This window comes from Salvelinus alpinus, chromosome 14, assembly GCF_045679555.1.
Source record: "Salvelinus alpinus chromosome 14, SLU_Salpinus.1, whole genome shotgun sequence".
In the NCBI taxonomy this organism is placed as follows: Eukaryota; Metazoa; Chordata; class Actinopteri; order Salmoniformes; family Salmonidae; genus Salvelinus; species Salvelinus alpinus.
Genome location: NC_092099.1, coordinates 54,377,874 through 54,403,823, shown reverse-complemented (window position 1 = coordinate 54,403,823; position 25,950 = coordinate 54,377,874). Strand labels below are relative to the sequence as shown.

At 45.4% G+C, this 25,950-nt stretch overlaps 1 protein-coding gene across 6 annotated transcripts in view; it reads right to left on the bottom strand.

Moving 5' to 3' along the window:
* sema5ba (sema domain, seven thrombospondin repeats (type 1 and type 1-like), transmembrane domain (TM) and short cytoplasmic domain, (semaphorin) 5Ba) overlaps positions 1–25,950 on the bottom strand; it is a 296,903-nt gene that overhangs the window by 237,626 nt on the left and 33,327 nt on the right. For 5 of the 6 annotated variants that reach the window (XM_071341852.1, XM_071341856.1, XM_071341857.1 and 2 more), the window contains exon 2: positions 16,387–16,460. The exons of the other annotated variant lie outside the window; for it this stretch is intronic. The gene's annotated coding sequence lies outside the window, so the exon portion shown is untranslated. The remainder of the gene's footprint in view (positions 1–16,386; positions 16,461–25,950) is intronic. 6 annotated transcript variants of the gene reach the window in all.

Below are 25,950 nucleotides of genomic sequence, written 5' to 3'. Positions count from 1 at the left end.
CTGTCACTCCCCTTGGTTCTTTCCTCAGGTGTTATTGACTCTGTTTTCATGTCGGTGCGATGTTTGTGTTTCGTGTTCATTGTTTCTTTTATTTATTAAAACATTCCCTGAACTTGCTTCCTGACTCTCAACACACTCGTTACAGGATTTGAAGGGAGGGATTTTTCTGAGGTGAAAGGCATCCGAAATTATATTGGGAGGTATGGTTAATGCCTAATTATATGAATGGTGGGGAAAATACACTACAGTTAATCTTACGATGTGATATTTGTGATCAAATATGGATTAAATCATTACATTCATTACATGGGATGCCTTTACAAAAAATGTAGAAATAGATTCCCTGTGACTTGATATCACCCGTAGGCCTGACACACAGTCTCATTTCTGAAGTCTTTCAGAAGTTCCCGAAAACTATTATACATCTCTGTGCAACCATGGAGAAGAGAAGAAGAGAGGAGGTGGCATCTCAGATCCTCCCATCTCTGCATCTCTCCCCACTGCCCATCTTGCTTTTCAAGTCTCCTTGAAACTTCACAGGATGGGCACATACAGTGCTATGGCAACAGCAGCATCAAAAATCCATATATCCATGGCCACCTGAGATATATACAGGCTCTCTCAAGTCATCTATCTTAAAGGTGGACTCAGCGGAATGACGTTGCCACGAGCAGCACCGCAGATATTGGGATGAGCGAGATGCAAGACGTCGCCCTCACACAGTCACATACAGTATCTTCGCAAGGTTCGCTTGATGCTCTTATTTTTTATAAATGTTTTACTTTTTGCCCCTTTTTCTCCCCAATTGGTTGTTACAGTCTTGTCCCATTGCTGCAACTCCCGTACGGACTCGGGAGAGGTGCGTCCTCTGAAACATGACCCCACCAAGCCGCCCTGCTTCTTGACACATTGCTCGTTTAACCTGGTAGCCAGCGGCACCAATGTATCGGAGAAAACACTGTACAACTGGCAACCATGTCAGCGTGCATGCGCCCGGCCCGCCACAAGGAGTCGCTAGAGCGCGATGGGACAAGGACATCCCGGCTGGCCAAACCCTCCCCTAACCCGGACAACGCTGGGCCAATTGTGCACCGCCTCATGGGTCTCACGGTCACAGCCGGCTGGGATCGAACCAGCCTTGAGTCTTTAAATCTTTGGTTGTTTAGTACATAGCCATGTGAATCCATGTGAATCCTTAAAGAAATGGGTGTGGCCTAAGCTTAAGAGGGTGTGAACAATGCTGAATGGGTGTAGACAAAGAAGAGCTCTCCAGTTTGTGTACCAAAAATTCAAGGGCCATTTTCTCAAAAATTATTTTACAAGTTTATCAACTTTCAAAGCAGAATTACTTCCCCATTGTTACTCAACTGTAGTGTACCATTGTCTAGCTCTGCGTCTCTACTATTATATATTGCAATCATTTTTATTGGTTTTTAAAAGTAGATATTAATACAGACAATAATGGACAGTAACAACATAAATACAGCAACAAGTTATATTGAAACTATCCTATGCAACAGCTGTTGGACAATAAAAAAAAAATATATAAAATAAAAAATAAATGACAAAAATTATTATAAAAAATATATATATACAGTACCAGTCAAAAGTTTGGATACACCTACTCATTCAAGGGTTTTCTTTATTTTTACTATTTTCTACATTGTAGAATAATAGTGAAGATATCAATACTATGAAATAACTCATATGGAGTCATGTAGTAACCAAAAAAGTTACACAAATGAAAATATATTTTATATTTGAGATTCTTCCAAGTAGCGCCACCCTTTGCCTTGATGACAGCTTTGCACACTCTTGAAAAAAAAAACTTGAATGTGTCCGAACTATTGACTGGTACTGTATATATAATAAAAAAGAACAATACAAAAAATATATAAAAGTATCTGGATGTTAATATAAATAATACATATAAATAATAAAAGGATATTGGGGGTGTTGCAGAGGCTATATTAAGTTCTGAGCGCAGAGGTTACTCTCAAAATAGTTGAGAAATTGCTGCCAGACCTTATAAAACCTTTGAGAGGAGCCACGAGTGGAATATTTTAGCTTTTCAAGTTTAAGATGGGCCATAACTTCCCTGTGAGCATGTAATGGTGGGGCACCTGACTTCCACTTAAAAATAATACGTTGGCTGGCCAGAAGGGACGAGAAGGCTATGGCGTCTTCTTGGGTGTTACAGAGATGAAGCCCTTCGGGGGTTACGCTGAAAATAGCGACAGAGATCTGGGGCAATTTCCTTATTGCATATATATGAAAAAGTCTCAAAGATAGAGAACAAGAATGGAACTAGTGTCGGGCACGACCAGTACATGTGATACAGAGTGGCGGGTGGCTGATGACATCTAGAGCAGGTTGGGTCAATTTCTGGATACAATCTGGCAAGTCACTCTAAAAGTGTAGGTGATGAAATACTTTAAACTGTAGTAACCCATGTCTAATGCAGACAGAGGATAAGTGTGTCCTGTCAATTGCAGAATGCCAAGTGATATTGGAAATCTTGCTTCCAAACTCTCCCTCCCATGAACGCTTTACATGGTCAAGAGAGGGGCATGCAATATTCTGAATAATGTCATATAGCTTAGAAATGTGTCCCTTTACATAAGGATCCAGGTTCAGACATTCATCAAGCCAGCTGGTGGGTGGGAGAGATGAGAATGAGGGGAAAATCTTTCTTGTAAAGTTACAAATCTGCAGGTACTTGAAGAAGTGCATCTGGGGTATACTGTGCTCTCTAACTACATGTTCAAAGGAGGTAAATATACGGTCATGGAAAAGGTATTTTACACTCTTCAACCTTTCTGAAACCATAGCTGGAAGGCTGTGTCTATGAGAGAGGGTGTGAAGGGTGGGTTGGAAATAAAAGGCATGGATGAGATAGCTTGTCTATGTCCAAAGTGAATCCTAAACTGACGCCATATCCTGAGTGAACTTTCACAATAGGGTTGTTTGAGTAGTATTGTTTGCTTAATGGTAGGGGTGCACAGACTAAGCAGAACGGGGACGATGTGCTTTTCCATAAGGGACCACACCAGTCCTTCCCCCTCTAAAAATGTAAAGACCCACAAGGTTACCTTGTGAATATTAGCAGCCCAATAGTAATGGAGGAAATTGGGTAGGGAAAGACCCCCCTCTCCAAAAATGCTTTACGCAACCGTGGGATCTTTTTATTCTAAATGAAAGTAGATATATGTCTATCCAGTTCTTTAAAAAATTATTTTGCTATAAAGATGGGAATAGTCAAACAGATACAGGAATCTTGGCATAATGACCATCTTGACCCAGTTGACTCTGACAGCGACCATCTTGACCCAGTTGACTCTGCCAGCGAGTGACATTGGGAGTGTCGACCAGCGATTGAGGTCTTGCTTAGCCTTCTCCAAGGCTGGCTTGAAATAAAAATTTAACAGGTCTTTGAATTTCCAAGTCATACAGAACCCTAAATAGGTGAAAGTATTGAGAGCTACCCTGAAAGGAAATTAATCCAACGATAGATCTATTGCTTGCTTATTGAGCGGAAAGAGTAAGCTTTTTGTGAAATGTATTTTGTAACCTGAAACATAGCCAAATCTGGAGATGATATCAATAGCGATTGGGATAGACGTGATGGGGTCAGAGATATACAGTAGGAGGCCGTCAGCATACAGAGACAGTTTGTGGACCTGCCCTACTCGACTTCTACCCGTCATTCCCTCATCGCCTGTCAGGGAGACGTCTAGGGGTTTGATGGCTACATAAAACAGGAGAGGACTCAGCGGACAGCCCTACCGATTTCCTCTATAAAGGGAGAAATATTGTGAGAGGGTGCTGATAGTACAAACAGATGCTTGAGGTGCTGAATACAGGGCCTTTATCCACAAGACAAAAGTAGTGCCAAATCCTAAGTGTATGTAAACTTTCGACTTCAACTATATATATATGCACTACTAGTCAAAAGTTTGGACACACCTACTAATTTTCTTTATTTTTTACTATTTTTTAGATTATATAATAATAGTGAAGACATCAAAACTATGAAAAAACACATGGAATCATGTAGTAACCAAAAAAGTGTTAAACAAATATATTATATTTCAGATTTTTCAAAGTAATCCTTTGACTTGATGACAGCTTTGCACACTCTTGTCATTCTCTCAACTACCTTCACCTGGATTGCTTTTCCAACAGTCTTGAAGGAGTTCCCACATATGCTGAGCACTTGTTGGCTGCTTTTCCTTCACTCTGCGGTCCAACTCATCCCAAACCATCTCAACCCAATTGAGGTCGGGTGATTATGGAGGCCAGGTCATCTGATGCGGCACTCAATCATTCTCCTTTTTGGTCAAATAGCCCTTACACAACCTGGAGGTGTGTTTAGGGTCATTGTCCTATACAAAAACAAATGATTGTTCCACTAAGCACAAACCAGATGGGATGGCGTATCACTTCAGAATGCTGTGGTAGCCATGCTGGTTAAGTGTGCCTTGAATTCTAAATAAATCACAGACAGTGTCACCAGCAAGAAGAAAGGGTGATACCTAGTCAGTTGTACAACTGGTGTTGGGTTAAATGTCTTCCACATTTAACCCAACACCTCTGAATCAGAGAAGTGTGGGGGGCTGCCTTAATCAACATCCACGGGTTAGCTGCCTTGCTCAGAATGACATATTGTTACCTTGTCAGCTCAGGGATTTGATCCAGCAACCCTTTGTTACTGGCCCAATGCTGTAACCACTAGGCTACCTGCCCCCACACACCATCACACCTCCTCCACCAGGCTTCATGGTGGGAACCACACATACAGAGATCATCCGTTCATCTACTCTGCGTCTCACAAAAACACGGCGGTTGGAACCAAAAATCTGAAATTTGGACTCATCAGACCAAAGGACAGATTTCCACCAGTCTAATGTCCATTGCTCATGTTTCTTGGCCCAAGCAAATCTCTTCATCTTATTGGTGTCCTTAAGTAGTGGTTTCTTTGCAGCAATTCAACCTTGAAGGCCTGATTTACACAGTCTCCTCAGAACAGTTGATGTTGAGATGAGTCTGTTACTTGAACTCCGTGAAGCATTTATTTGGCCTGCAATTTCTGAGGCTGGGAACTCTAATGAACATATCCTGTGCAGCAGAGGTAACTTTGGGTCGTCCTTTCCTGTGGTGGTCCTCATGAGAGCCAGTTTCATCGTAGCACTTGATGGTTTTTGCGACTGCACTTGAAGAAACGTTCAAGGTTGAAGAAACGTTCAAAGTTCTTGAAATTTTCAAGATTGACTGACTTTCATGTCATAAAGTAATGATGGACTGTCTTTTCTCTTTGCTTATTCGAGCTGTTCTTGCCATAATATGGACTTGGTCTTTTACCAAATAGGGCTACCTTCTGTATACCACCCCTACCTTGTCACAACACAGCTGATTGACTCAAACGCATTAAGAAGGAAGGAAATTCCACAAATGAACTTTTAACAAGGCACACCTGTTAATTGAAATGCATTCCAGGTGTCTACCTCATGAATCTGGTTGAGAGAATAACAAGAATGTGCAAAGCTGCCATCGAGGAAAACGATGACAACTGTAAAGAAAGTTATGCTGCATCTAAAGTAAATCTGATGACAACACAAGGATGACAAAAGCCTGTTCTACTGAGCCATTTACTTTATGTTTGTATTCTTATCTTTTATTATTTCTCATTGTTGTTGCATTGTCGAGAAGGAACCTGCAAGTAAGCATTTCATTGGACAATGTATACCATGCGTATCCCGTACACACAACTAATACAACTTGAAACTAGATGGAGGAAACATCTCCTGGCTGTGTAAGTAGAGGAGAGGAGAGCCGATGACATCATGACATCTTCACCACCACAAGTTCTACCATGAAAGTATGTCACGGTGGATTCCCTCCCGGTGATGTAGGTTTGCTCATCGTTGGTAAGGCTCCCTGCGATCCTGCGTCCCGTGTGAATGGCTCCTCTGTGTAACCAGCCAAGGTTCTGCCAGCGGACCCTCTCTTTGTTCCCTGAATGGGCAGCACTAGGCCACGTTTTTAAGGCACACTAATGTACCATGGCTGGACCTACAAAGGCAGTGTGGTAATTTGCCTGGGGGGGCATCAACAGACAGAGCCTTTAAGGCCAGGAGTGGGTCTTAAATGGCATCCTATTCCCTATATAGCGCACTACTTTTGAACAGAGCCCTATTGGTCCTGGTCAAAAGTAGTGCACTATAAAGGGAAGAGGGTGCCATTTTGGACATACCCCTAAACTTCAGATGAGATGAGCCCTTAAACTGGGTCTCCTCTCTCTCCCTCCATCCTCCCTTCATCCCGCTATCCTCTACTCCTCCATTCATACTTGAAAAGCTGCTTGTTTTCTTCCTGCTCTTCCTGAAACAAATATCAGCAAATAACAGCAGGGAGAGGAAGGACAACACGTAAACACGGGCTCCACTCCTCAGGGTCCAGATAGTCCAGATACATCCAGGAGAAAGGAGGATAATTCAAACAATAAACAGAAAGGAGCTTCTTGACAAGCTTTCACACAAGGGCCAAATGGGACGGGGCCTTTCTGGTCCACTGATACGGTTTGGGGAAACTTTTGGGGCACAAATCGACTCAAGCTGGGCGAGTCAGCGCACTGGAGGGGAATAGAAGCCAGTGCCAGCCAACTAGGCCCTTCAATAGGGTAGACTTTCTACTGTGTTGGCCCATGCGCCTCATCATGATAACTGGGTCAGGTAGTTGGAGAGTTGTGTGAAACTTTAAGGGCTCAATGAAATCAAATCTTTACTGCCCGGTCTGGCATTCTTCCACTCAAAGGAAGCACCCCCTCTGGTACTGGCCCTACAGAGGCAACTATCGCTGTATAAAAGCCTTTGATAAATTTACAGCTGAAAGTACACTTCTCTATTACAAAAACGTATTACATAAACTTCACCATTCTTGGAGAGGAGCAGAGAAGAAAGGATATATCACTTGCTGTATTTTTAAAACACTTCACCTCTGAGCTTTGGTTCTTTGATTAGCCCACGTAGAGCCAATTAGACAAAGTCCCTAGTGGACTCCCTCCTTCCGCCAAACAGTTTTTGTGGGGCGGAAGAGAGAAAAGAGGGAGAGGAGAGAGAGAGAGTTTAAGTCACTTTGGATAAAAGCGTCTGCTAAATGGCATATATTATATTATAGAGAGAGAGGAGCTGCGGGCTAGGACTTCACCATTAACAGGCTGGATAGAATGAGAGGTTTAAGCATCCTTTCTCCATCTCTCCATCACCACCCCTCCTCTCTCCATCTCTCCATCACCACCCCTCCTCTCTCCATCAGCACCCCTCCTCTCTCCATCTCTCCATCACCACCCCTCCTCTCTCCATCAGCACCCCTCCTCTCTCCATCTCTCCATCACCACCCCTCCTCTCTCCATCTCACCACCCCACCTCTCTTTCACATAAAAGGCTCCATGCCTCAGTCACTTTTCTACAGGGGCTGTAAAGAAGAGGTGGAGGATGGGGGTGGGGGGGGGGTAAACAGAGAGACATAGATGGAGAGAGATGGAGTGATAGATGGCTTCGAGCTTCCTACGTTAGGTCTCCACTGGTCCAACCATCTCAGAGGTATGGGACAAGGGGACGTGTGGTATGCAGTTGGAAACTAAACACTGTCCTATCTAATACCAAGACCAATACCAAGATCAATCACAACCTGAAAACGTCTACAAACGCACATTGAAAGTTATGTGCGGAGAGTTTAAAATGACATTCTATTGCCATTATTTCGGGGGGTTTTCACATATATTTTATGTTATATATATTATATATTTCTCAACGGGGGCATTGAGTTTTCAATACTGATCAGGTATATCAGGAGATCATCTGCAAATAAATGTATCTTATATTCATGTTTACTAATACTGATACCAGTTACGTTTGGATCCTGTCGAATTCTTTCTGCAAGCCAGTGCAAACAGGAGGGGGAAGAGGGGACATCCCTTGTGCTCCTTTCTAAAGCAATTTCATTAGATATTGTATTATTTCTGTAGATTTTTTGCTTTAGGACATTTATACAACAGTTTTATTAAACGTATTATTTCTGCTGGAAAGTTTTGAATAGAAAATGTCATTCAAGATGGTCAAAGGCCTTTTCAGCATCGACATTATTGATAAATCTACAGTATATCTTGTTTTTTTTGCATATTGTATTAAACTGCATATTTTTATTGTATTTGTTTGTAAATGTCTATTTTTAATAAACCCTGTTTGATTGATATGTATCAAGTCTGGTAAGAGTTTTGCCATTCTATTGCTGATAAGCTTCGTTATTATTTGACTGCTTCCGGCGCCGACAGAGATGTCTGCCTCGCTTCGCGTTCCTTGGAAACTATGCAGTATTTAGTTTTTTTATGTGTTATTTCTTACATTGCTACCCCAGGAAATATTAGGTTTTATTACATACAGTCGGGAGGAACTATTGGATATAAGAGCAACGTCAACTCACCAACATTACGACCAGAAATACAACTTTTCCGAAGCGGTTCCTCTGTTTGGTCCACCACTCAGGACAATGGATCGGATCACAGCCGGCGACCCAAAACAACAACGCCGCAGAAGGGGCAGACGGGGCGGTCTTCTGGTCAGGCTCCGTAGACGGGCACATCGCGCACCGCTCCTGAGAATACTACTAGCCAATGTCCAGTCTCTTGACAACAAGGTAGACGAAATCCGAGTAAGGGTTGCTTTCCAGAGAGACATCAGAGATTGTAACGTTCTTCGTTTCACGGAAACATGGCTTACTCGGGATACGCCATCAGAGTCGATACAGCCACCTGGCTTCTTCACGCATCGCGCCGACAGAAACAAACATCTCTCTGGTAAGAAGGGCGGGGGTGTATGCCTTATGATTAACAAGACGTGGTGTGATCATAACAACATACAGGGACTCAAGTCCTTTTGTTCCACCTGACCTAGAATTCCTTACAATCAAATGCCGACCGCATTATCTACCAAGAGAATTCTCTTCGATCATAATCACAGTAGTGTATATCCCGCCCCAAGCAGACACATTGATGGCCCTGAAAGAACTTCATTTGACTCTATGTAAACTGGAAACCACATATGCTGAGGCTGCATTTAATGTAGTTGGGGCTTTTAACAAGGCTAATCTGAAAACAAGGCTCCCTAAATTTTATCAGCATATCAAATGCGCGACCCGGGCTGGCAAAACCCCGGATCATTGTTATTCTAACTTCCGCGACGCACATAAAGCGCTCCCCCGCCCTCCTTTCTGAAAATCTGACCACGACTCCATTTTGTTGCTCCCAGCCTATAGACAGAAACTAAAACAGGAAGCGCCCGTGCTCAGGTCTGTTCAACGCTGGTCCGACCAATCAGATTCCACGCTTCAAGATTGCTTCGATCACGTGGACTGGGATATGTTCCGCATAGCGTCGGACAATAACATTGAATAGGCTGATTCGGTGAGCGAGTTTATTAGCAAGTGCATCGGTGATGTTGTACCCACAGCCTCTTTTAAAACATTCCCCAACCAGAAACCGTGGATTGATGGCAGCATTCATGCAAAACTGAATGCGTGAACCACTGCTTTTAATCAGGGCAAGGTTACCGGAAACATGACCGAATACAAACAGTGTAGCTATTCCCTCCGCAAGGCAATCAAACAAGCTAAACATCCGTATAGAGACAAAGTAGAGTCGCAATTCAACGGCTCAGACACGAGAGGTATGTGGCAGGGTCTACAGTCAATCACTGACTACAAAAGGAAAACCAGCCCCGTCGCGGACCATGATGTCTTGCTCCCAGACAAACTAAACAACTTCTTTGCTCGCTTTGAGGACAACACAGTGCCACTGACACGGCCCGCTATCAAAACCTGCGGGCTCTTCTTCACTGCAGCCAACGTGAGTAAAACATTTAAACATGTTAACCCTCGCAAGTCTGCCGGCCCAGACGGCATGCCCAGCCGCGTCCTCAGAGCATGCGCAGACCAGCTGGCTGGTGTGTTTACGGACATATTCAATCAATCCTTATCCCAGTCTGCTGTTCCCACATGCTTCAAGAGGACCACCATTGTTCCTGTTCCCAAGAAAGTGAAGGTAACTGAGCTAAATGACTATCGCCCCGTAGGACTCACTTTCGTCATCATGAAGTGCTTTGAGAGACTAGTCAAGGACCATATCACCTCCACCCTACCTGACACCCTAGACCCACTCCAATTTCCTTACCGCCCCAATAGGTCCACAGACGACGCAATCGCAATCACACTACACACTACCCTAACCCATCTGGACAAGAGGAATACCTATGTAAGAAGGCTGTTCATCGACTACAGCTCAGCATTTAACACCATAGTACCCTCCAAACTCGTCATTAAGCTCGAGACCCTGGGTCTCGCCCCCGCCCTGTGCAACTGGGTCCTGGACTTCCTGACGGGCCGCCCCCAGGTGGTGAGGGTAGGTAACAACATCTCCACCCCGCTGATCCTCAACACTGGGGCCCCACAAGGGTGCGTTCTCAGCCCTCATACTCCCTGTTCACCCACGACTGCGTGGCCATGCATGCCTCCAACTCAATCATCAAGTTTGCAGACGACACTACAGTGGTAGGCTTGATTACCAACAACGACGAGACGGCCTACAGGGAGGAGGTGAGGGCCCTCGGAGTGTGGTGTCAGGAAAATAACCTCACACTCAATGTCAACAAAACAAAGGAGATGATCGTGGACTTCAGGAAACAGCAGAGGGAGCACCCCCCTATCCACATCGACGGGACAGTAATGGAGAAGGTGGAAAGTTTTAAGTTCCTCGGCGTACACATCACGGACAAACTGAAATGGTCCACCCACACAGACAGCGTGGTGGAGAAGGTGCAGCAGCGCCTCTTCAACCTCAGGAGGCTGAAGAAATTTGGCTTGTCACCAAAAACACTCACAAACTTTTACAGATGCACAATCAAGAGCATCCTGTCGAGCTGTATCACCTCCTGGTACGGCAACTGCTCCGCCCACAACCGTAAGGCTCTCCAGAGGGTAGTGAGGTCTGCACAACGTATCACCGGGGGCAAACTACCTGCCCTCCAGGACACCTACACCACTCGATGTCACAGGAAGGCCAAAAAGATCATCAAGGACAACAACCACCCGAGCCACTGCCTGTTCACCCCGCTATCATTCAGAAGGCGAGGTCAGTACAGGTGCATCAAAGCGGGGACCGAGAGACTGAAAAACAGCTTCTATCTCAAGGCCATCAGACTGTTAAACAGCCATCACTAACATTGAGTGGCTGCTGCCAACATACTGACTCATCTCTAGCCACTTTAATAATGAAAAAATTGATGTAATAAATGTATCACTCGCCACTTTAAACAATGCCACTTTATATAATGTTTACATACCCTACATTACTCATCTCATATGTATATCCTTTACTTTATACCATCTACTGCATCTTGCCTATGCTGTTCGGCCATCGCTCATTCATATATTTTGATGTAACATATTCTTATTCATTCCTTTACACTTGTGTGTATAAGGTAGTTGTTGTGAAATTGTTAGGTTAGATTACTTGTTAGATATTACTGCATGGTTGGAACTAGAAGCACAAGCATTTCGCTACACTCGCAATAACATCTGCTAACCATGTGTATGTGACAAATACAATTTGATTTGATTTGAGTTGATTTGATTTAACTCATGAGTCTATAATCAGCAGGGGACTCTCCAGATTTTCCTGCTTTTAATATATTGGAAATAACTGTTTGATACAAGGAACTAGGAAGTACTCAATTGAGTGACATGTCTGTTGTCATTTATGTAAATACTACTTTGACCCAAAATGTTGAATAGAATTCTATGGGAAAGTCATCCATTCTTGGTGCTTTTCTCCGTGTGAACGTTCTAACTGTACCTAACACTTCTTCTTGGGGGGATCTCTGTACTTAGTGCTCATTTTTTGTCTTCTGATAATTGCTTCGGAGTTGTTCAGTTTAAGAAGGCTATAGGATCCGTCCAACTGTTGTTTAATTCTCATTTATATAAATTTTTCATAGAAGCTGTTAAAATTATCCTTAATATCGTTGTTGTTTCTAATTACCGCTTCTGTATCTTTATCTTTTAAAATTATAACTGGTTTAGCATGTATTCGTTTTTGTGAGAGCTGCAAAATATTCAGGTTTATTTGCCATTAAGTAGTATGCTTTGTTTGAGTTTAACTTGTAGTTGTCAGCTTTCTTCAGAAGTAAAATATCGTATCCCTGCTTAAATTCAGAAATGTTGTTTTCTTCTTTACCTTGTAAAGATTTTTTATGGGCTTTTTCTAAGATAGTGATTTATTTAGATTTAATTTTAATTTCAATATCAGATTTAACTTTTGCTGAGTAGGAGATTATCATTCCCCTAATGTACACCATAAAGGCATTTGACAAAATTTGACTTTTTTATTACTACATCTGTCAATCAATATCGAATTTATAATTTGTCACCTGCTAAATAATCGTTCCTGTCTGTATTTGATCTAATATAGCATGAATTTTATCTAAAAACACCAGGTTTGCTTTTTAGTTCCGATTCTTCTCCTAATTTACCTAAAATAAACTGTGGATACGATATATACATTGTACACACATTTGAAGAAAATACTTGAGTTGAAGAAAGACTGCCACTTAAGTACTGTGGTTGGTTTGTATTACCTTATGAATTTAAGAAACATATAGTGGCTGGATGGGGTCTATTTGGGGTGAGTGGGTCCTCTGAGAGATTGAAATGGGATGAGTGGAGGCCCCACGCACACCTCAAAGAAGTGTGTGATGCCCTCCCAGCAAACAATCCCAATCCCCGGATATAGCCCCTCTCCATTCTCACCAATAACCACAATTAAGTCTTAATTGTAATGAAAAAATGGAAAAATAATGATTTGACATCCTTTCCTAATCTGTCCAGAACTCTTATTCATTTTACAACAGGTTTAAAATTTAAAAAAATACAATGGCATTGTAGTATAATTAAGTCCTTCCTTCTCTCTCTCCCAATCCAAATCCATCCCTCTCCACCACCCCCTCCCGCTTCTCCCCCTTTATCCCACCCAAGCCAAGCTGATCCCCACCTCCCATCTTTACTCGCCCTTGCCCCCCCAAGACAAGCTTATCCCCACCTCCCATCTTTACTCCCCCTTGTCCCCCCAAGCCAAGCTTATCCCCACCTCCCATCTTTACTCCCCCTTGTCCCCCCCAAGACAAGCTTATCCCCACCTCCCATCTTTACTCCCCCTTGTCCCCCCCAAGACAAGCTTATCCCCACCTCCCATCTTTACTCCCCCTTGTCCCCCCCAAGACAAGCTTATCCTCACCTCCCATCTTTACTCCCCCTTGTCCACCCTAAGACAAACTTATCCCCACCTCCCATCTTTACTCCCCCTTGTCCCCCCCAAGACAAACTTATCCCCACCTCCCATCTTTACTCCCCCTTTCCCCCCCAAGACAAACTTATCCCCACCTCCCATCTTCATTCCCCCTTGTCCCCCCAAGACAAACTTATCCCCACCTCCCATCTTTACTCCCCCTTGTCCCCCCAAGACAAGCTTATCCCCACCTCCCATCTTTACTCCCCTTGTCCCCCCCAAGCCAAGCTTATCCCCACCTCCCATCTTTATTCCCCCTTGTCCCCCCAAGACAAACTTATCCCCACCTCCCATCTTTACTCCCCCTTGTCCCCCCAAGACAAGCTTATCCCCACATCCCATCTTTACTCCCCCTTGTCCCCCCAAGACAAGCTTATCCCCACCTCCCATCTTTACTCCCCCTTGCCCCCCCAAGACAAGCTTATCCCCACCTCCCATCTTTACTCCCCCTTGCCCCCCCCAAGACAAGCTTATCCCCACCTCCCATCTTTACTCCCCCTTGTCCCCCCAAGACAAACTTATCCCCACCTCCCATCTTTACTCCCCCTTTCCCCCCCAAGACAAGCTTATCCCCACCTCCCATCTTTACTCCCCCTTGTCTCCCCAAGACAAGCTTATCCCCACCTCCCATCTTTACTCCCCCTTGTCCCCCCAAGACAAGCTTATCCCCACCTCCCATCTTTATTCCCCCTTGTCCCCCCCAAGACAAGCTTATCCCCACCTCCCATCTTTACTCCCCCTTGTCCCCCCAAGACAAGCTTATCCCCACCTCCCATCTTTACTCCCCCTTGTCCCCCCAAGACAAGCTTATCCCCACCTCCTATCTTTACTCCCCCTTGTCCCCCCAAGACAAGCTTATCCCCACCTCCCATCTTTACTCCCCCTTGTCCCCCCAAGACAAACTTATCCCCACCTCCCATCTTTACTCCCCCTTGTCCCCCCAAGACAAGCTTATCCCCACCTCCAATCTTTACTCCCCCTTGTCCCCCCCAAGACAAGCTTATCCCCACCTCCCATCTTTACTCCCCCTTGTCCCCCCAAGACAAGCTTATCCCCACCTCCAATCTTTACTCCCCCTTGTCTCCCCAAGTCAAGCTTGCCCCACCCTCCCATCCTTACCCACCAACCACCTCCCTTCCTTGCCCTCCCTTACCCACCCAGGCCAAGTTTATCCCAACCTCTTTCTTTCTCCCCCCCTTCTTCTCAAACACATTTACAACCCTCTATACATATACTTACTTATCCAGTCTCCTTCATTCACACACAACATCAAATCAAATCAAATCACATTTTATTTGTCACATACACATGGTTAGCAGATGTTAATGCGAGTGTAGCGAAATGCTTGTGCTTCTAGTTCCGACAATGCAGTAATAACCAACATATATCTGTGCCTCAGCACACCCATTCTCCTTCATTCACACACAACATATCTGTGCCTCAGCACACCCATTCTCCTTCATTCACACACAACATATATCTGTGCCTCAGCACACCCATTCTCCTTCATTCACACACAACATATATCTGTGCCTCAGCACACCCATTCTCCTCCGCCATCCTACACATATTCACCCTCCTTCAGTCTCCCATTCATATGCACAGATACATACCCATACACACACACACACACACACACACACACACACACACACACACACACACACACACACACACACACACACACACACACACACACACACACACACACACACACACACACACACACACAAACACACACACGCACACACGCGCGCACGCACGCACACACGCGCGCGCGCACGCACACACATCCATAGACCAATTTTTTACTATTATTGACTTACATTCTCTTTTATATTGTCCTTTCAGTGTCCATGTATCTCATTGGCATAGGCTAATTATATTGTTACTTCCTGGAGAAGAACAGTTACTTGGGGACAATAGAGTTCAGATTGTATTGGAAGGAATATTTTCTCAATTTACGATAAGCTGGTCTTGGGCATCACTGTATGTAGCCTAGTGTGTTTTTTCCACCTCTCCTCAGGGCACTGGGCTCTCTTTCAACTGGAAAGGTTTCCTGCAACCTGTTCAGGCCTTTAACTCAGCCTAGTAGACATGTCCTGGATCAATCAAAAGGACTGGCCCTGGATCTTGATCTCCTTTCCCCCACTGTGCCCTCAGAATGTTGACTTTGATCTGATAGTTCCAAAGCTTAAATATTACCATGCGAGGGTATCTAGAGTTCTTCTGCCTCACGCCGATCCGATGGCATCGCTCCATATCCTCTGGTGATACATCCTCGCCAAGCTCCTCCGATATCAGTTTGATCACGTAGCTGGAAAGGTCCCCTTTGTCCTCGTCTTCCGGTAGGGACAATATTCTTATATTATTTTGTCTCAATCTGTTTTCTAGCTGATCCAGCTAATCTTCTAAAGTTTGCACCTTTGTTTCCAGAAGGCCAATTTTGTTGTCTTGATCGTCCACGTGCCCATCCTGTATATACATGTCTGACAAGATAGGCTCTACTTTCCTTTTGAGCAAATACACTTTTTTAACTACAGATTGTAACAGTTTGTTTCTTTTGGTGAGTATTAAGAGCATTGAAAGCATGTTTTCCTGGATATCCTTCAGCTGTTCGCTGCTCTAATTTGCATCTCCAAGTTGTTCTTTGTCCTTTCCTCCAAGAGAAGCCATGGCTTGTTGTGGTCGAGTCTCAGTGTATCTTTACACACAGATCGTTGTTGTGTATAATGCACCGCTCACTCTCTCCCAGTTACTTGGGGATATATTCATCTATCGATTTTAAGGGCCTGAATTAAACTATGTTGTCTGGCTTCTACATATAATCACAGTTTTGACGGTACAAAACTGAGCTACTATCTCCCAGTGCGTCCCATCCATACGCGCATGCGCGCATCCAAAGACATATTTCCATTTTAACCCCAAAAACGGATGATAAAGTTTTAAACTTGATCAAACTGTAGCAGAAGAGAACGAAGCACAGTACTCACCAGCTAGTCATCACTGGCACATGGTCCTGTGGCTACAGGGATGGGCTGAGAGGACTGTTCTACCCTTTAGAAACCTATTTCATGGAGAGAGAGAGAGAGAGAGAGAGAGAGAGGAGAGACAGAGACGGGGGAGGGGTGAGTCTTTCAATTCACACCAGTCGTTCGTCTCCTTCCCATAAGTAGTGTGGAGTGCCACAAAGAACCACACACACTCTCGTACACACACCGCCAACTTTTACAATGGAGGTGAGAGTGTGGACCTGGAATGGCATTTAAACTGGAGTTTCTTACGTTTCATGGGGTGGGGTGGGTGAAGGGAGAAAGGGACAGAGAAAAGATGGCTCCCCAACCCCAACTAAATCTCAAACAAGTTCATTGCAGTTAAAGTTTTTCAAGTAAACCAAATAGTGTAGGCTGACATGTAAAGGCTAATTTACTGTAGTTTAATTTATAGACTTCATGAATATAAATCTGACAAAGATACAGTATATACCTTCCAGCTGGATTAATCAAACTTGCAGGCTAATATACTGTACAGTTACCATTTGGCCTTTTGGCTTCTGATCTTAAGTTAACACCACAGAGCAAATTGGAACAAAATAGCCTTCCAAAGTTTCTACGGAAACCTCTGTGTGAGGCTCAGAAATCTTGTCCCTCCCGCGTTGTCAATTAACAGGATATTTTTCTCACTTGAAAAGAAAAGAAGGCGAGAGAAAACGTTGCCTGTACAACCCTGGCAGTTGGCTAAAGCTCTGCGTTGCTATGTAGAACCTAGACTCTAGATGTGTATCCTCTTCCTCTGCTATGTAGAACCTAGACTCTAGATGTGTATCCTCTTCCTCTGCTATGTAGAACCTAGACTCTAGATGTGTATCCTCTTCCTCTGCTATGTAGAACCTAGACTCTAGATGTGTATCCTCTTCCTCTGCTATGTAGAACCTAGACTCTAGATGTGTATCCTCTTCCTCTGCTATGTAGAACCTAGACTCTAGATGTGTATCCTCTTCCTCTGCTATGTAGAACCTAGACTCTAGATGTGTATCCTCTTCCTCTGCTATGTAGAACCTAGACTCTAGATGTGTATCCTCTTCCTCTGCTATGTAGAACCTAGACTCTAGATGTGTATCCTCTTCCTCTGCTATGTAGAACCTAGACTCTAGATGTGTATCCTCTTCCTCTGCTATGTAGAACCTAGGCTCTAGATGTGTATCCTCTTCCTCTGCTATGTAGAACCTAGGCTCTAGATGTGTATCCTCTTCCTCTGCTATGTAGAACCTAGACTCTAGATGTCTATCCTCTTCCTCTGCTATGTAGAACCTAGACTCTACATGTGTATCCTCTTCCTCTGCTATGTAAAACCTAGACTCTAGATGTGTATCCTCTTCCTCTGCTATGTAGAACCTAGACTCTAGATGTGTATCCTCTTCCTCTGCTATGTAGAACCTAGACTCTAGATGTGTATCCTCTTCCTCTGCTATGTAGAACCTAGACTCTAGATGTGTATCCTCTTCCTCTGCTATGTAGAACCTAGACTCTAGATGTGTATCCTCTTCCTCTGCTATGTAGAACCTAGACTCTAGATGTGTATCCTCTTCCTCTGCTATGTAGAACCTAGACTCTAGATGTGTATCCTCTTCCTCTGCTATGTAGAACCTAGACTCTAGATGTGTATCCTCTTCCTCTGCTATGTAGAACCTAGACTCTAGATGTGTATCCTCTTCCTCTGCTATGTAGAACCTAGACTCTAGATGTGTATCCTCTTCCTCTGCTATGTAGAACCTAGACTCTAGATGTGTATCCTCTTCCTCTGCTATGTTGTATGCCACTAAGCAAGCACTTACACTTTGATTCACTTGTTGAGAAAGTGCCTGTAGCTGGAGTTTAGAGCCATGACGATCAGAGATAAACTGTAGACTGGTGCCTCCTTCTCTGCTAGTTCTGAGGAATTAGTTGTAATACCGTTATTAGGGAGCAAATACAAAAACAGGTGGACCAATTCAAATAGGGATGTCTGGAGGACTTGCTATGGAGATAGACCCTGAATTTGGTTATAGGCAGCACCACTACAGACAGACAGTGGTGGGAATGTTATGGCTGCACAAAGCAAGCAGCCACGTTCTCCTGTGTCAACATTGGCTACTGCTCTCTTTCTTCTACCAAATCAAGAGGGCAGAGAATCCTCATCAATACAAAGGCTAACTGGGGTTTAACATCAGTTGTGTTGAATCTGTTCTATTCAGCCACTGTCACACGTCTTCTCTTTTTCAACTATTCATGCACACACAGACACACATAGAGATACTGTACCTGTCCAAACACACACACTACACACACAGACACACACAGACACACACAGACACACACAGACACACATAGAGACAGACTGAGACTAACACTTATTCAAACACAACATGTCTGTAAACAAATACATATTTTACTAGAATGACTAGAATGCCCAAACACCAACTTGTAGGAAAACTAAAGAGACAAGTCTGCTGATTCACCTCATTCTTTATTTTTAAAATGTTATTGTATTATTTTATACAATTTAATTGGATATTTTATAAACAATACAAAACATACACATACAAACGACTACATCATACAAACATCACTACATCACATCTGCCCAGACCCACTAGCCCACACCCCTATCTCCAGTGCCCTTATCACTTTCTGCCACATGGTCTCAAACTGCACCATTCTGTTTCTCTCTGTCACCCACACTCTCTCCATTTTGATCATAAAGTATTAGACCATTACATTGTGTGAACTACGGGGGATTGACTGATTTCCAGGTTTTACGTATATGTTTTTTTTAGCTAATTGATGAGAAGAGTATCATCCTGTTCCCACCTCAGGTTCACAGTGGGACAGGAGGGGACACGTTCTCCACCACCAAACACACACACAGAGAGAGAGACATGACATGAGAGACAATAAATATGAAGTGCAAATGCAGAGACTCCAAGACCATTGAGTGCTTTTGAAGTGACAGGTTGGTGCGAGTCCACCGCTGGTGTGACTGTCCCCTGTAGGGAGCCTGGTGTGATTGTCCCCTGTAGGGAGCCTGGTGTGATTGTCCCCTGTAGGGAGGCTGGTGTGACTGTCCCCTGTAGGGAGGCTGGTGTGACTGTCCCCTGTAGGGAGCCTGGTGTGACTGTCCCCTGTAGGGAGGCTGGTGTGACTGTCCCCTGTAGGGAGCCTGGTGTGATTGTCCCCTGTAGGGAACCTGGTGTGATTGTCCCCTGTAGGGAACATGGTGTGATTGTCCCCTGTAGGTAGGCTGGTGTGACTGTCCCCTGTAGGGAACCTGGTGTGATTGTCCTCTGTAGGGAACCTGGTGTGATTGTCCCCTGTAGGGAACATGGTGTGATTGTCCCCTGTAGGGAGGCTGGTGTGACTGTCCCCTGTAGGGAGCCTGGTGTGATTGTCCCCTGTAGGGAACCTGGTGTGATTGTCCCCTGTAGGGAACATGGTGTGACTGTCCCCTGTAGGGAGCCTGGTGTGACTGTCCCCTGTAGGGAACCTGGTGTGATTGTCCCCTGTAGGGAACATGGTGTGACTGTCCCCTGTAGGGAGGCTGGTGTGACTGTCCCCTGTAGGGAGCCTGGTGTGACTGTCCCCTGTAGGGAGCATGGTGTGACTGTCCCCTGTAGGGAACCTGGTGTGACTGTCCCCTGTAGGGAGCCTGGTGTGACTGTCCCCTGTAGGGAGGCTGGTGGTCCCTTTGTAGAGAACCTGGTGTGACTGTCCCCTGTAGGGAACCTCTGGTGGTCCCCTGTAGAGAGGCTGGTGTGACTGTCCCCTGTAGGGAGCCTGGTGTGACTGTCCCCTGTAGGGAGCCTGGTGTGACTGTCCCCTGTAGGGAGCCTGGTGTGACTGTCCCCTGTAGGGAGCCTGGTGGTCGTGTGTAGGGGGCCTGGTGTGACTGTCCCCTGTAGGGAGCCTGGTGTGACTATCCCCTGTAGGGGGCCTGGTGTGACTATCCCCTGTAGGGAGGCTGGTGTGACTGTCCCCTGTAGGGAGCCTGGTGTGACTGTCCCCTGTAGGGAGGCTGGTGTGACTATCCCCTGTAGGGAGGCTGGTGTGACTGTCCCCTGTAGGGAGCCTGGTGTGACTATCCCCTGTAGGGAGCCTGGTGTGACTGTCCCCTGTAGGGGGCCTGGTGTGACTATCCCCTGTAGGGAGGCTGGTGTGACTGTCCCCTGTAGGGGGCCTGGTGTGACTATCCCCTGTAGGGAGCCTGGTGTGACTGTCCCCTGTAGGGAGCCTGGTGTGACTGTCCCTTGTAGGGAGCCTGGTGTGACTGTCCCCTGTAGGGAGCCTGGTGTGACTGTCCCCTGTAGGGAGCCTGGTGTGACTGTCCCTTGTAGGGAGCCTGGTGTGACTGTCCCCTGTAGGGAGCCTGGTGTGACTGCCCCCTGTAGGGGGCCTGGTGTGACTGTCCCCTGTAGGGAGCCTGGTGTGACTGTCCCCTGTAGGGAGCCTGGTGTGACTGTCCCCTGTAGGGAGCCTGGTGTGACTGTCCCCTGTAGGGAGCCTGGTGTGACTGTCCCCTGTAGGGAGCCTGGTGTGACTGTCCCCTGTAGGGAGCCTGGTGTGACTGTCCCCTGTAGGGAGCCAGAGCTTCCCCAGAGCTCCTCAGGGCATTATCAATCTACATGCATTCCATTTAGCTTCCCCAGAGCTCCTCAGGGCATTATCAATCTGCATGCATTCCATTTTGCTTCCTCAGAGCTCCTCAGGGCATTATCAATCTACATGCATTCCATTTTGCTTCCTCAGAGCTCCTCAGGGCACCATCCAACAGCACCGGTACACACACAGCCTCCCAAACTGCTAGGGGAGTGAAGCAGTGGCAGTTAGTGAAGGACTTCATTAAGATTAGAGGAGTACAGAGACAGAGACAGAGCAGAGCTGCAGTTAGTCTGCCTGGACTGTGCCAACTAGGCACAGGGTTTAAGAGTTGTTCCAGAGTCACCCCTGAAGACCTGCCTGGAGGTCAGTTAGAGTGTTCTGGAGAGAAGCTGGAGAGAAGCGCGGGGAGAGAGAGAAGGTGGTGGGAAAGAGAGAAGGAGGGAGAGAGCTGAAGAGCAGGTAGGGAGAGAGAGAGAAAAAGAGAGGGAGATATATACAGAGAGAGAGTATGAGAGAGAGAGTGAGAGAGAAATTTTAATTGTGAGAGAGAGAAAATTGAGAGGGAGATATATACAGAGAGAGAGTATGAGAGAGAGAGAGAGAGAGAGAGAGAGAGAGAGAGAGAGAGAGAGAGAGAGAGAGAGAGAGAGAGAGAGAGAGAGAGAAATTTGAATTGAGAGAGAGAGAGAGAGAGTAAATTTAATTGAGAGAGAGAGAGAGAGATAGATTACATTGAATTGAGAGAGAGAGAGAGAGAGAAAGAGAGAGAGGGGGGAGATTAAATTGAATTGAGAGAGAGAGACAGAGAGGGAGATTACATTGAATTTAGTGAGTGAGAGCGAGACAGAGAGAGAGAGAGTGAGAGAGAGGGAGATATTAAATTTAATTGAGAGAGAGACAAATTTCCTGACAATTTTTTTTAAATATAAAACAATTAGAGTGTAATTTCCCCAAATTTGAAACCCTTATTCAAGGTAAAGACCTCTCTGATGAGAGTAGGCTATCCGTCCTGTTGGTGGAGGACGCAGAGAGCTGTGGGTTGGCAGCGCACTACATTGCTGCCTGCCATAAGATGAGGGACAGTGTCTGACAGACCAATCAACTTGCACATGTCCTCTACTGTATGCTTATTGTTATTGTTCAATGTATGGTTATTTTGACCCTTGGTTATTGTTGTTACTGTTGTCCCGTTGACAATTTTGATTCTTATTATTTCATGTTGTGTGTTGACCTGTGTGTTGTCCTTGTTAATGCAGACAGAGAAGAGCTCCAACTTCTTAATCATAGCCTCAATTTTGTCCCGCACATTGAATATAGTTGCAGAGAGTCCCTGTAATCTTAGATTCAGATCATTCAGGAGAGAAAAAACATCACCCAGATAGGCCAGTCGTGTGAGAAACTCGTCATCATTCAAGCGGTCAAACAAGTGAAAATTATGGTCAGTAAAGAAAACTTTAAGCTCGTCACTCAATTCAATGATAACCAGCGCACTTCTTCTGTATGTTGTAAAAGCGTTACATGGTTGCTGACCATATCATTGCATAGTGCAGAAAATACCCGAGAGTTCAGGGGCCTTCATTAACAAAGTTAAAAATGTTCCCTGTAGGGTCCAAAACGTCTTTCAAGCTGTCAGGCATTCCCTTGGCAGCAAGAGCCTCTCGGTGGATGCTGCAGTGTACCCAAGTGGCGTCAGGAGCAACTTCTTGCATGCGTGTTACCACTCCACTATGTCTCCCTGTCATGGCTTTTGCGCCATCAGTACAGATACCAACATGAGCAGCAGCTACGTTTGGCTACATACGGACCATTAGTGGAATTCCTGCGAGAGAGTAACAGTTAATGTGATTGGATATTAATTATTTCACTAGGCTACCTGTATTTGACATTGTGTTGTTATTTTGCTGAACACTAGATGGTTTCATTTTATTTTTGGCAGTGAAACGAGAGTACTAAGGCGAGAAAAAAACCTCACCCAAATGTATAGCCAGGAAGGAAAATATATATGGATTGTTTGAAAATGTTAAGGAGAAAAAAATGTAAGAACATTTGAATCACATTTTTATTTGTCGTACCCCAGATGGCATTACCCCAGTTTGGGAATACCTGCCCTAGAGCACACAAAAACCTATACACACCTCAGCCTAAACATTACCGCCACAGGTAACTTCCACAAAGCTGTGAACGATCTGAGAGACAAGGCAAGAAGGGTCTTCTATGCCATTAAAAGGAACATAAAATTCGACATACCAATTAGTATCTGGCAAAAAATACTTGAATCACTTATAGAACCCATTGCCCTTTATTGTTGTGAGGTCTGGGGTCCGGTCATCAACCAAGAATTCACAAAAAGGGAAATTGAGACTCTGCATGCAGAATTCGGCAAAAATATCCTCTGTGTACAATGTAAAACACCAAATAATGCATGGAGCAGAATTAGGCTGTTCAATTCTACAGCCACCTAAAAGGAAGTGATTCCCAAACCTTCCATAACAAAGACATCACCTACAGAGAGATGAAACTGGAGAAGAGTCCCCTAAGCAACTGGTCCTGGGGCTCTGTTCACAAACATAAACAGACCCCACAGAGACCCTGGACAGTAACACAATTAGACCCAACCAAATCATGAGAAAACAAAAAGATAATTACTTGACACATTGGAAAGAATTAACAAAAAAACTGAGCAAACTAGAATGCTATTTGGCCCTAAACAGAGAGTACACAGTGGCAGAATACCTGACCACTGTGACTGACCCAAACTTAAGGAAAGCTTTGACTATGTACAGACTCAGTGAGTATAGCCTTGCTATTGAGAAAGGCCGCCGTAGACAGACCTGGCTCTCAAGAGAAGACAGGCTATGTGCACACTGCCCACAAAATGAGGTGGAAACTGAGCTGCACTTCCTAACCTCCTGCCAAATGTATGACCATATTAGAGACACATATTTCCCTCAGATTACACAGATTCACAAAGAATTCGAAAACAAACCCAATTTTGATAAACTACCATATCTACTGGGTGAAATACCACAGTGTGCCATCACAGCAGCAAGATTTGTGACCTGTTGCCACAAGAAAAGGGCAACCAGTGAAGAACAAACACTCTATTTGCATATCGTTAAAACACTGTATATAGACATAATATGACATTTGAAATGTCTTTATACGTTTGGAACTTCTGTGAGTGTAATGTTTACTGTTAATTTGTATTGTTTATTTCATGTTTGTTTATTATCTACTTCACTTGTTTTGGCAATGTTAACATATGTTTCCCATGCCAATAAAGCCCCTTGAATTGAATTGAATTGAAATGAGCCAAATGTCAGGGAGCTGGGATGGAGAGAGAGCGTGTGCAAAAGAAAGAGCTAAAGAGAGGGATAGTAATTAGGGAGTAAATAATAAAGCTGGTCTGGTCCAGGAGGCTGGGTCTGGTCTGGTCTGGTCCAGGAGGTTAGGTCTGGTCTGGTCTAGTCCAGAAGGATAGGTCTGGTCCAGGTGGCTAGGTCTGGTCTGGTCCAGGAGGTTAGGTCTGGTCTGGTCTGGTCCAGGATGCTAGGTCTGGTCTAGTCCAGGAGGCTGGGTCTGGTCTGGTCCAGGAGGCTAGGTCTGGTCTGGTCCAGGAGGCTAGGTCTGCTCTGGTCCAGGAGGCTAGGTCTGGTCTGATCCAGGAGGCTAGGTCTGGTCTGGTCAAGGAGGCTGGGTCTGGTCTGGTCCAGGAGGCTAGGTCTGGTCTGGTCCAGGAGGCTAGGTCTGCTCTGGTCCAGGAGGTTAGGTCTGGTCTGGTCTGGTCCAGGATGCTAGGTCTGGTCTAGTCCAGGAGGCTGGGTCTGGTCTGGTCCAGGAGGCTAGGTCTGGTCTGGTCCAGGAGGCTAGGTCTGCTCTGGTCCAGGAGGCTAGGTCTGCTCTGGTCCAGGAGGCTAGGTCTGGTCTGATCCAGGAGGCTAGGTCTGGTCTGGTCAAGGAGGCTGGGTCTGGTCTGGTCCAGGAGGCTAGGTCTGGTCTGGTCCAGGAGGCTAGGTCTGGTCTGGTCTGGTCCAGGAGGCTAGGTCTGGTCCAGGAGGATAGGTCTGGTCTGATATGGTCCAGGAGGCTAGGTCTGGTCTGGTCTGGTCCAGGAGGCTAGGTCTGGTCTGGTCTGGTCCAGGAGGCTAGGTCTGGTCTGGTTTGGTCCAGGAGGTTAGGTCTGGTCTGGTCTGGTCCAGGAGGCTAGGTCTGGTCTGGTCTGGTCCAGGAGGCTAGGTCTGGTCTGATCCAGGAGGCTAGGTCTGGTCTGGTCTGGTCCAGGAGGCTAGGTCTGGTCTGATCCAGGAGGCTAGGTCTGGTCTGGTCTGGTCCAGGAGGCTAGGTCTGGTCTGGTCGTGGAAGCTACAGTAGGTCTGGTTTGGTCTGGGAACTCAGGATGAAGTGATGAGCTGAGTTGAGATGACCACAGCAGCAGAGGGCCAGGGGCCACACTCAATAAATCAATGAAAACATGGAGAGCCACTGCTTTAAAAGGTCAGCCTGACAGAGCTAGACAGTGTATGCGTCCCAAATTACACCCTATTCCCTACATAATGCATTTGAATTGGGACAAAGCCAGCGTCTTAGCTAGCCTCGTACGAACCAGCTTCCACATCCTGAAACCATGGTATCACGTTGACGAGGGAACTTATACATTACCACGTCCTGCTATTCTCCATCCCAGTGGTCTGTCCCTGTAAAACAAAGTCCTATATCTCAGACAGTCGCCTGTGTTGGCAGAGGACCATTGTTTCCAGAAGAGTGTCTCTGGCCCTTCATCAGAGTGTCTCTGGCCCTTCATCAGAGTGTCTCTGGCCCTTCATCAGAGTGTCTCTGGCCCTTCATCAGAGTGTCTCTGGCCCTTCATCAGAGTGTATCTGGCCCTTCATCAGAGTGTCTCTGGCCCTTCATCAGAGTGTCTCT